Genomic DNA, 13,061 nt, shown 5'->3' on the forward strand with positions numbered 1-13,061 from the left:
GTAATCGCGCGTGTATACACATTAAAATATACATATATCTAAGCGCATTTAAAATCATCACTTTAACCGTTCTCGTATATTAATCAAGCGTTTAATCGCGATGCGTTTAACAGTGACATTGCTATTTTACGCTCATTGCGCGAGCGGAGCGCGCATAAAATATCGTTGATGCAAATGGATCGCGTCGATTACGAATTAAATGACATTTATTGTCGCAAATCGTTCTTAAATATTTTAATGCGCTCGCGAGCCATTGCCCTTCCACCCCTTTCCATCCCGGTCTCCGCATCAATATTGTGCCAACGGGGACATGAATTGGATATACATGATGAATTCGATATTGGTGTATAACAGCCGACAGCGTTCCTCTCTCGTGAATAAGCACGTTCTGGGCCGTGGCTACGACCAATACGCACGCTCTGCATTTGTCCGGGGTTACCCCCTACGGGACGTCGGGGATGCTGCAGCTGACCCGACCCATATTCGTATCTAGGGCAAATTTGAGGATGTAAATGCAGCTATACGCATTGGATAGTTTATCCTTGACGTCCTCGCACTGAGAAAAAGATCTGTTTGCATTAATTAGAATTCTGGTCGATTCAACCAGTATGTCTGTTGGAAAATAGACGAACCAGAATTCTTGTAGGAATTACCAGATGAATCTGATTAATTTCTTCCTGTTAAATTCACCAAATTTTCTGATTAATAATACTAAACTTGCCAGCACCAAGTCGCTTAAAATTTTTTCCACCTAATCTTAAAAGTCTGTTTAATATTCTAAATTCCAACAAGATTATTGGATAAATTCAATCCAGATTATTGAATAAATTATTTTAAATTCAGTTTGTTCGAAATTGCTAAACAGTGATGCAAGAAGAGGATGCAGCTCAAACACACACAATCAGAGAGCTAGCGTCCTCTTTCTGGCACTACTGCTCGTAAGAGAAAAAAATATACTTTGGATTTAATGTTAATACTAATTCTTTATATACATTTCATGGCAAATATTGAATACGAGTTAAGTTAAGAGGCAAGCAAAGAAATTAATATAACAAGAAATTTTATAGATCCAACCAGAAAATACCAATAAAATCCTTATAGTAAAATCTATTAAACGTTCTAGTTATAAAAAATCGAGTCTTATTATGATAACTAGAAATTCCAGTTTGATTTAACCAAAATGCCTTCAATCATATACGTCTTGTTGGTTCAAACGATTTTTCTCAGTGCGGTATCTTGTGTGCACGTTGGATCGATATCGATCGATCTGATTTTCTCTCCCTTAGCTAGAATGAATCATAACAGTGGCGTAATCGAGAGTAGATTGGATATATGTAAGTCAGAAAATCGCGCATAGTTAACCCGAATCAAGAGAGATATTAATCACGATAAAGTAATTTTGTGCTCTGAATCGCGCAAATCGATTGTGTTTGCGTGTTGGAACGTCTATTAAAAACATATTTAACACACGAGTGTGTGCGTTCGGTGTTTCTATACAAATATTGATCTATATAATTATTTGATACTTGGCTGTCGGGATAAATTGTTTTATCTATCTTGATTTAAATTAACAAAATAAAAAGGGGAAAAAATTGTCGTATTATCTGATACATGTTAATCTAATGAATGTCACGTAACGAATGTCTTTCATTATTCGAAATTTCGAATAAATCACACATCGATCGACTGACGTTAAAATCGATAGATAGAGATGGTACGATCGGCTTCATTCTGTATGTGATCGTGACGTGATGGCACGATGCTTCTTCCCGTGCGAGTGTATTTGACGAAACTACAATTCCATGCATGACACGTCACATATCAATCAATTGCTACAATGTTCGGTCTGATAATATGTACATTAAAATCACTTTTTTTTTTGGTGCAGCAAGGGGTAAAAATATGAATCGACATACTCGCAAATATTTAATTTTTATAAATTAATTTTTATAATTTTTTATTTTTTAATTTTTAATTTTTTTTAATTTTTATTTTTTTTAATTTTTATTTTTTAATTTTTAATTTTTTTTTCGCTAAAAAGAAATCATTGCAATCTATTATTAAATTTCGTGTCGTTGGAGCTACTCTATTTTATTGTCATGAATCTAATAGGTAGATAAGACGTAAAATTTTTCGTAAGAAAATACTTTTCAAAATACTTTTCAAGTTTGCAAGTCGTGATGCATCGGATGTAAACGATACCAACGCTCGCCATTTTTCGTCTCGATTAACACGCTTGTCGCATTAACGCGACGACGCTCGACCTAAATTGACGTCGTTAACCGACTCGCTCGGCACGGATCTCTCGTGGGATCGTGTATCCCGGGTTCCCGTAAAATCGTAAAAGTGCGCAAAGCACCGTCGGGTCCCAGATGGAGAGAAATGCCTTTGTCGCGACGACGTGACATTCCACCCGCGGGAGGATGTCCGCCCTCGCTTTCTCCGCGCGAGAAAGTGCGCATTCGAACTATGTTCATCTTGCGTTTTTGATCTCCCCCCTTCTCTTTTTTCCATGCATGACACAAAAATATCGACGACCGTTTATAAAGGCCGCGCCGTCAATTTCAGCGAGACGCTTTGCCCGATACCCTCTCATCCTCGCTTTTTCGCGTTATGTACTCCGCATACGTAATACGTAATATCTTTTCGTTTAGCCGGACCAAAATGTTTTATTATCCTCTCCCGACAGCGGTGGACTGAACTTTGCTAATTTACATTCCTGGGCAACGCGCATGCGAGGGTACTACTGTGTATGTATTACAACTGCGGTTAGAACCGCAGTAGGCTATATTGTCAGCCTATATAATGAAAATATGTAAATTGCGGCTCCTATTCTTCTTCTCTTTATTCTTTCTCCTTCTATTAATACGTACATTCGAAAAATATGGCTACAGAATAAAAAGCCTCGAAAATATGATTTTTTCCAGTGTAAATAAAAAACCTTTGCAGAATAAAATTTTGCTGCAAAATTTACTGCACATGTTGTAATTATGAAACATTTGTGCATGATACATTATGATTATGATTTATATATATATATATATATATATATATATATATATATAAATAATAAATGGATCTTGTGATGTACTGCGAGAGATTTGTTGACAAATTTTTGCATCTCCGAGTTGACGCTGACTTATGCGTGGTTGCGAAAATGACAGACAGCGGAAAGAAAAACGCAAGTCTCTCCCAGATATATCAAGAATTCCGTTCGCACGATAAACGTCAGTAGAAACAGGTCTGAATAGCTCGCAAAATATTCCAGACTTGTTACATTAATTTTCCAAGATTATCCCTACGAAATGTAATAGCCTCATAATTTTTTGATGCTCTATATTAGGCTCTTTTTAGGATTTTCTGTTATGCATGATAACAATTCCGTTTTATACGTGGCCAAAGCATTTTCAGACTCCATCTATTTTCTTTTTGTTTTTCTCGTTTAAATATCTTTTCTCTTATTATTAAAACCATCAAAAAATTTTCATTTGAAGATATGAAAATTTTGATTATTTTTAACTTTTTAATTTCCTTTTTTACTTTTGACATTCATGCACAAAGTTCTTGCTTCTAATACCATCATATTTTTTCCGCGAGTAGATCCAATTTATATATGTTACAAGAGTGCGAAACTTTTCCCGAGTCTGTTCTCCCAAGATTTGTTGCATTTACTCACATGTCAAAATGACGTGGATTTTGCTTCTACCGTGGGACATCTCTCATTCAAGCTGATGGACAATTTTCTGCGAGCCATAAGTGCCGTTTCGCTTCTGTGCTTTTTATGATATCACATCCAATCGAGGAGCATGATTGGTCAATAGTGCACGATCGGCCTTCTGTACAAATGACCGTCCGTAATCCCGACAATTCTGATATCATCGGTACCTTGCAGCTATTGCTATCGAAAAAGATTTGATTTATTATTATCCAGCGCAGTAACAATTTTTCCCATTGCGAAAAACATAGAGAATGGAAGAACATTTATAGTTGAATGATTTGATATCACAAAGTATACAAAAAATGTCCCACCTTTGCAGCATCAAACTTACACGATAAATATTTTTTGAAGCTTAAAATTTATTTTTTGCGCAGATTTGACGGATTTGATAAAATTATTTTTAAATTAATTTTAATTTCTTCTTTTGTTCTTGATATTTATATACAGCTTCTTGTTATTATGTATAAAATTATCAATAGAATTTTTATGAGAAGCATGAGCGAAATTCTATTAGAATGATATAATCAAAATAAATACAATTACGTTATTAATCTTCCGCGTATTTCAACTTTTTATCCTGATTTATGCCCGATTGCATCGTGAACAGTCGTATTTGCATTTACGATTCTAAATGTATCTAGTGATTTATCGTCGATAGAGATGGCAAGGGATAGAACTTTGAAATCGATCGTTTGCAGATCGTGATTGTGACCCAGTAGATGGTTGGAAAATTGATAGGTTTCGTCACGGAACAAGTCCTTTCCAAGGAATTTTCGCAAAGTAATCGAAGGTTACCGGCGGCCAAATATTAATTGTGCTCGATTCGAGAGGTCTTTGCTTAACGGGCGAGTCCTTTGGGAAAGACTGGGAACAATAATTCAGCCACGGAACGTTATAAATTTCAAGTTAAAGTCCAACCGGAAGGAATTTACGTCCGCGGAATATCTTTCCTTTGCCTCAAATCTTACTTTATTTTTTACTTACTCTATTTCTTTCTTTCATTTTCTCTTTGTGATGAAAAAAGCGCAAAATTGTATGTACATGCGAACGCACGTACGTAAATGTGGATTTAAAGATTCAGTAAAAAGAGTATATACATGAATTCATAATTATTTTGCGCATGTATAAATGTTGTAAATTTTCCATCACGCGATATAATTACCATTGAATCACAGTTTTTGGTATGGTTTAATTAATTTCGTAATGAAACGAAAACCACATAGCATACATATTACACATGCAATCTCTGTTTGTTATTGAACAAGAACTAAAACATTTCTTCTTGAGAGATGATAAACATAATTTCTTGCGATATGTGATAACAAGAACCTTTGTGAACATGAAATCAGATTTAAATACTTATGAAATGTGATTTCATTAATACTAAAATTTTTACTTAATAATTTATTATAAAAAGATTTTGAAATTTATAGTATAAAAAGTGATTGCAAAGAAAAAGTTTCTAAAAAATTACTTTTCTGATATTACTTTACTTTTCGACAAGAGCAACAAACGAAATTATATTATAGAATAAAATAATCAGATCTTGAATTAAACTGAATTTTGCTAACACGTTGCAAAAAATTTTTACTATAAAATATTAGCGCTTTTTTCTTTTAATAATAAAAGTTGAATGAAAGAACTTAAATATGGAAATAACCGCGCTTCTGAATGAAGCGTATTTCATGCGCACAAATGTGAGATAAATGTATGAATATTCTCTACAAAATTCTATATATTAAAATTCTATATATTTAAATATATATTTTATTAATTTATTTTTATTAATATATATTTTATTTTATCAAATACGTGTTAAATATTAATCAAATCTCAATCGTACTCATACAACTGTCGAGCACAAGTACTAGACAATTACTGGATGATGATTCTGATATTTATTCGGTATTGACTTGGATATTTTTTTGATAATCGCAAATTGCATATATAAACCAGAATTTAGTTTCACTGAATGATTATATGCTTTGACCAAGCATTGCTATAAAATGTAGCATTTTTTGCGCATGAATCGGCCCACACACGAATAATGAATATTTTTCTGACTGATTAATAAAATCCGAGAACTTGTTTTCTGTATTAAAGCTAGAAAAAATGTTTTTACGCAAACGAAGAAAAAAGTAATTGGATATAGTTAATTTTGATTTAATTAATCTTTTTAAAAATGAGTTAAACAATTTCCATCGCATGTGTTTAACTTATATATGTCTTCATTTATTAGAAGCAAAAATAAAATAAAATAATTTCATTTATATAAAACAACTAAAAATAATTAAATAGTTGGAAAATATATTTTGCTTCATAAATATTGATCAATAATTAAAATCAATGATTAGAATAAGAAATTAAATATTATTATTTGTATTAAATTAATTAAATATTATTATTGCCAATAATTATTTTAGGACGAAAAATATTGAATTATTTTAAAGTTTTTTCCTTTTTCGAAATGTGAAAGTTCTATTTTTATCAGATTATAATAAACGTTGGAAATACTCGTGTAGGATAATCAGACTCGCTTTGTTCGTGGCATTTATGCAGATACATATGCACAGAAAACTGAAGCAACATTATTCTCAGTGAAATATTCTGAAAAGGGGCATAGCTGTAAGTTCCATAACAGAAGCTTCTATTACATCGTCCAACATGCGCTGCATAGAAATTGTATCTCAATGAACATAGTAAAATTAAATAGCATACTAAAAGTCTCTATCTCTATATCACTCTTATGTGTACGCATCTCGCATGCATTCTGTGTCCTCTATTATCGATTATGAATTTTGAATATTTAATACAACACATGTATTTTTCAATATTCATGAGAAACGCTATCAAATCGGAACTGGTAATCCGTGGTAATGATGAGAAATCGTGGTTCGCGGTAAAGAGAAAAGTGAATAAACCGGAAACCGGAACGTAATTTGCCAGCGACGTAGATTCGCGACCGTGTCCGAATTAGATCCGCAATGGTTAACGCGCGTCGTCGCTCTCATCCGCGTGTGCATATTGGAATAATATAGCCGATAAAACCACCCGCGTAACGCCGCGTCGGACGAAAACGATACCATTGTGCAACTTTTATTAGAACCGTTGTAATCGTAACTTTACAGGGATATTAATGTCGCGTTTGGCGCAGCCAGTCGCGCCGCACCGGGGCTCGTTATGGGTGGTGTGGGATTTTTCCGGAAACGAGATACCGGATTAACGCATAATGCGTTATAACATATGTATTTGTAATGCATCCCAGAAACGCTGTACCTTCCTTTTATCTCCTTTCTCATCTGCAGATTTAAACCTGTAAATTTGTCTTTTTTTTAAATAATAAAAGTATATAAAAGTAGCACAGAAATGTCAAATTTCGCATAAATTATTAATATAATATTAGAAAAAACAACCTTTCTTCCCCAAATTTTTGTTTTTCTTTTTTTCAGATATTTAATATCTTTATGTTTTGATTATTGCAAATTTGTTTTTTATTATTTTTTATTTTTTAGATGATGGATTTGAATCAACTCTATTTTAAATGTAGAACGTATTTTTATAATTGACTATATAGTTTTGTAATTATTATTTTTAATTAGATAAATTCTCTAAAAACAAATAGAAATTAAACTTGAAAAAGAATTGTCTTTATTATAAATATAAAAATAGCAAAATGTTTCAAAAATGCACTTTAATACTTTCATATTTTAATATAATAAAAAAATTAATTTTCTTATATTTTTTATTTGTTTTTTTTAGAAATAATTTTGAAAATAATAGATTAATGAGATTCTTGCGATTGAAATTACATCAGACATAATATAGGCAAAATGCGAATAATTTTTAATTAGATGTATAATAAAAATTTTTGTTGTGCATTTAATTGAAAATTATCCGAAACATGTCTGGTTTGACATAATTTATCGCAAAGATCTAATTAATTTTTTAAAATTATTATCGAAACAAGATAAATTAACAATATAGAATGTTTTTATCAAAAATATAAAGGAAAATAACATTATATTTTAAAAAAATAATAAAGAACCAAATTTTTTGTCTTTTCCAACGAAAAAATACATGTTTTATTTTTCAACATTTATTTTCTATTAGAAAAAAAAAACAGATTTTTACTCTAGTTAAAATATTAGTTAAAATATCAATATGTTATAAACTTTCTATGAATAAAATTGTTATTCTTCAATATAGCTGACTTTTTGAACTGGATTAATCAGAAAATTCGATACATTCATGATCGGATAAAGAGAGAGAAAGAGAAAAAAGTGTATTATTTTATATAAATATACTATTTTTTTATATAAATACATAAATATACTATTTTATTTTATATAAATATACTATTAAATGGCGAATATAAAAATATGTACAAAAGAAATTACTCGCGCACTATCTACTTGGAAAATTTATTTAAGCCAAGCAAGTGGATGACCCATCATGTTGAAACATTTTGATTGTTTGCGAAGATATTTGCGTATGCAGTCGGCGCCGTCGTAACTTTTATTAGACGCCGTGTAACTGCAGTTTTACAGGGCTATTAATATCGCGTTTAGCGCAAGCAGACCAATGATGAATCCTGTTACGGCGTCGCGTAGATAAATAATGGAACTTCCTTGCGAAGCTAAATGCTTCGAACTCGTGCATAATGCATTACTTGCAATTCCACGATGCACAAGTAATTGCGGACGACAGGAGTTAGGTGAATCATTATTCTCGAACTAGTGGCCGTCGTAGAAACTATCGACGACAGATAACAGCAAGTGTTCTCAGCGACAATTAACCAGTTTGTATTGAGATCACATAAGTTGTTACATCTGATAAATTGGAGATGCAGTGTTAAAATAAACAGCAGCGAGAAGATATCGGAAAAATTATTTTTTAGCCCAAGTAAAATATCTTTATATTCATTTTAAACTTTACACATCTCTCCTACTTTTTCTAGTATATTCTTTAATTATTTTACGGCAATTATAACAAACGTTATCATAAACACACTTATATAAAAGTAATCATGATACAAATTCTAGTGTTTAAGAGACTAAATATTGTCGAATTTGTGTAAATTATTTTAAACTCAAAAGGACTGATAAATGGCTAATACTTGCTTTTTCAAATGTTATCGAACTTGTTAATTTGTTACACAAAGCCACTCTCTAAATATCGAGGTCATCGTTAGTTACTCCCGTTTGCTGGGTTTTATTTATCGAGACTCGAAAGTTGAGCGAGACACAGTCGACGCTGGATTGAATTACATGTGACTGACATGTCCCAGTGGCCCGACAATTCTGACACTCGCAGTTTGTGATGCATGCATCGCTGCGACAAGCATATGGCATAGCCAAATGGTTCCCTTTTAGGGTCACAACATGTAATTCGCTATACGCGGTTGCGTGGCCTGACAATTCGAGGAAAAATAACGATTACGCAGTGTGAGGGATAACATGTCCCGAGATAATTAACAAATTACAAATTGGCGCGTTCGTTCTACCGGACATTCAGTTTCGCAAAAATCTTGATCGAATCCATGCACCACGCATTTACCGATGCACTTTACGTTTATATTTCACATTAAACTACATGACACGTCGATACGAGATTTTTAAAACAAACGGCTTAGTATTTTTTTTTTACAAAAAAAAAATAGTTTCAAAAATCCGCGATAAATCGAATCGTCGAAGAAGATTATGGTGCGTATCATCGAAAGCAATCGTTGCGCGCGTTTTCGCTAATAATTACTTGCAAAGGCTTGAGGATCCTCCCTTTGAGGAATTAAATAAATTTCAAGTGATTGAAATCAGCTTAGTGTATACAACATAATTATAAGCAAATAAGAGGAGAAGAAGAGGGAGGAAAAGAGAACGAGACGGGAAATGTGTGTGCATGCGAGATTGGAAGTGATGCAAATTTGACGAGTATCATACATGCATCGACTCGAAATCGCCTCAAAGGAATTATTTGGGGTGGCACGATATAAAGGACACCCTGCGCAAAAACGAAGCTTCTGAATAAGTTTCTTTTCATCAGTAATTTCGCTTTCTCGGCGCGTACATCCAGGACTGACCGCGAGCGAAAAAAAAAAATGAAAAAGAGGCGCAATGCAAACGACGAGTCGCCGTGTTCTGAAGGAAGTTCGTCAGCTCTCGTGCCCGGCCGGTTACGCGAATTACAGCAGCTTGCACGACGGTGGTCGGGAGAAATCACGGCAAAACTGAAATGAGCGAAGAAAAGGGAACGCAACATCATTAGCATAACGAAACGGAGAGGCGTGTACCGAATACAGATTCCAAGTCTGCCGGCTGTCATCCTCCTTCCACCTTTCAATCCTCTTCCTCCCTCTTTTCCCCTCTCTCTCTCTCTCTCTCTATCTATCTCTCTCTCTCTCTCTCTTTCTTTCTCTCTCTGTCTCGCTCTTTGTCTCAGCTACCCCTGGGCGTGCTCTGTTAACACTCGTAATGGCACAGTGTGTATTTCACCGAGCTTGTATTCTACGTTTTACCAACGACGAAAACAGAGGAAATTCATTTGCGAGAGAGCGAGAGGAAAATTTCACCGCGACGCGATAACTTGGCGGAAAAGGCTCGCGCCAGATCAATAAAATGGCCGTATACTAGATGAATTAAAATTAATTTACGCTTTTGGAATTTCGAGAGACGGAAGGAAACTAATGAAGTCAAGCTAAGATGTATAGTAAGACTGAATAATTCTATAATAATGCTTATAAACGAATGTATTAAATAAGTGATTATAAAAGAGCAAAAGTATTTTGACATTTCTGGAGAAAACTGGTTGTATTATTCATTTTAATTAAATCTCATCGAAATTAGAATATAATAAATATGGACAATCTGTTAAATTATGTATATTAAATAAATAGTTAAATAAATTGACAAATTCAATCGCTTTAAGTATTTTAACACGCGCGATATCGATATTAATTACAGTTCAAAATATAGATCCAACTTTAGAAGGAAACTTAGAAGGAACTTTAGAAGGATAGGTCAACATACAGAATCGAATAATTCTATTTAGATAGAATTATTTTACATTTTTATTACACCTGTCTAATAATAGCTACTATTTTCGCAGAAATTGCCACTTAATATGGCAGTAAATAATAATTTTTAAATCACAGAAGTATGTCAAATACATATATACATTTCTCTGCGGAAAATTAAGCTGAAAACGTGCCCTTATAAAAAATATCTGTCGCTTGAAAATAATAATTTGGCAGGTAAATGGTTAAAGTCAAATGATTAAAATTAAATCCACGTTTGAATTAAAATGCTAGCCGCCAGTTGAATTATGAAAGCCCTTACGATTCTGACCCGAATTTAAATCTGCTTTATTCCGATTCTCTTCCATTTAAGCCGAATATAATTATAATCTAAAATTTTGAAAAATTTAGAACTTTGGAGACAATTTGAAACATGCGGAAAATTTCTTTCGAATCCTGCATATTAAAAAAGGAAAGGAATTTATTACATTGTATATGCTCTGATCAATGGATCTCCTCTTTAAATGCCAAGTTAAAAATGTATGTGCCATCGTCGTTGGCGTTCTTAAATCAATAAATGGTAATAGGAAGAGAAGATCTGAAAACCCGATACACATATTAAATTGGAAGCTCAAAAGAGAGTCAATCAGTTGAATCAATTGAATTTAATCGATTTATACAAATGGCGGATACATGAATACATACATGAATATATAATGGTATATACATGAATGTTAAATTTCTAATATTTCTTTTTGTGAATCATACTTTAAACTTTTCTTTCAATGTATTTCTAGCGAATTTGAATGATAGATTTGGATTTACACGATACAAGTTTACATTTTGATACTCTTTATAGGACAAATCATATTTATATATCTTTAGCGTTAATTTTACATTTACATCAATATTGTAATTGTATGTCATAATGAACTAAAATGAAGTTTATTTAATCTCGAGAATGATACTCTCACTGTGTCTCACAAGACTTTATAAATAGAAGTCTCTCAAAATCTCCGTTATAGAAATAGAAGATTACATTTTATTAATTACGTTTAATAATCTCCTGTACAGCACAGCTCAAAATAAATTGTGAAAATACCATAACGTATCGTATGACGTAAGTTGGACAAATTTTCATGACTCCAGAAAAAGAATATATACACTATATATATAATACTTAAGTAATTTATGTATATTTGCTCGTGATATATCAATGCTCGCGTAAAAGCAGTCACAAATTTTTTGCAAAAGCTAATAAACGTATAAACCGTGCGATTTATTTGTAAAATAATTTTATTTTTTATACGCTTTACTGTAAAGCATGTATGTACCGAGTATATTTTTTTATCAGAATAGCCATAGTTTTTCACTGAAATAATGATACGAGATATCCCTTCAAATATTTTGCTGGTTTCTTGGCGCGCAAAATAACGTACAATTGCTCCTGTAATTCGTAATAATTCGTTTATTGCGTGCGATACACGTCGCGCTTTAATATCGGACATTAACACGTGAGTAATTTATTCGCCAATCGTTTCATAGTGATAATATTTGCTGGCTTTATTATGATGACGCGGTGCAAACTTGGAGTCCTGTCGTTGATGATAATAAACTGCGATAAACATATTGATCCGCGCGACCAGTCATAATAAATGATGTTATCGTGTCAACATTCCATTTACATCTCACCGATAATTTTATTAACCCAATTAGAATGCATTTTGTCGTTTCTATTGTTAATGAATGATCGATTAATAAATGTTCTTGATAACGAAATACGTTGTTACATTCAAATCTCGTAGTTCTCTCAATTAAAAATTGCGATCAGCGAGAGTATATGAGCAACGAAAGCGTATCTCTGAATTATTGCTACACGCATAATTATCTGTAATTTGTTTTGTGATAATTATTCAAAAAAAAAACGTCAATACATTTTTGTCATATTTAAAAAAAATAGAGGTGTTTTTCCCTCCCAACGAATTCGTGTAGCGCGAATTTATATGCATGTCTAAATTAGAGCAGTCGGGCAAATATTGTTCAAATCCGAAACTATCAAGAAGAATCCGGGTCGCGTATTCGTAATTGATAGATGAGAATGCGTTCGTTACATAAATGAAGCAAATGCAAACGAACCGCTCAAACAGAGCTGATCGATCATCGTGTTGTATCTAGCATTTTCTATTTCGCGAAAAATATCGCAACGATGTGCAAAATACGAGTAAGATGTACGATATCTATCGATGATGGCAACATTTACACGAGCAATAAAGGGGTAGGAGCACACAAGACGGGGATAATAAAAGTGGCTGGACAGACACGGATATTCGGGTC

General features: G+C 32.9%; 1 protein-coding gene across 2 annotated transcripts in view; it reads left to right on the forward strand.

The window, feature by feature from the left end:
* The window catches only part of LOC105256162 (protein madd-4), a 190,475-nt gene that overhangs the window by 134,109 nt on the left and 43,305 nt on the right, over positions 1-13,061 (forward strand). The gene's annotated exons all lie outside the window — the stretch shown is intronic.

This window comes from Camponotus floridanus, unplaced genomic scaffold, assembly GCF_003227725.1.
Source record: "Camponotus floridanus strain SB8 unplaced genomic scaffold, Cflo_v7.5 scaffold87, whole genome shotgun sequence".
Classification (NCBI taxonomy): domain Eukaryota; kingdom Metazoa; phylum Arthropoda; class Insecta; order Hymenoptera; family Formicidae; genus Camponotus; species Camponotus floridanus.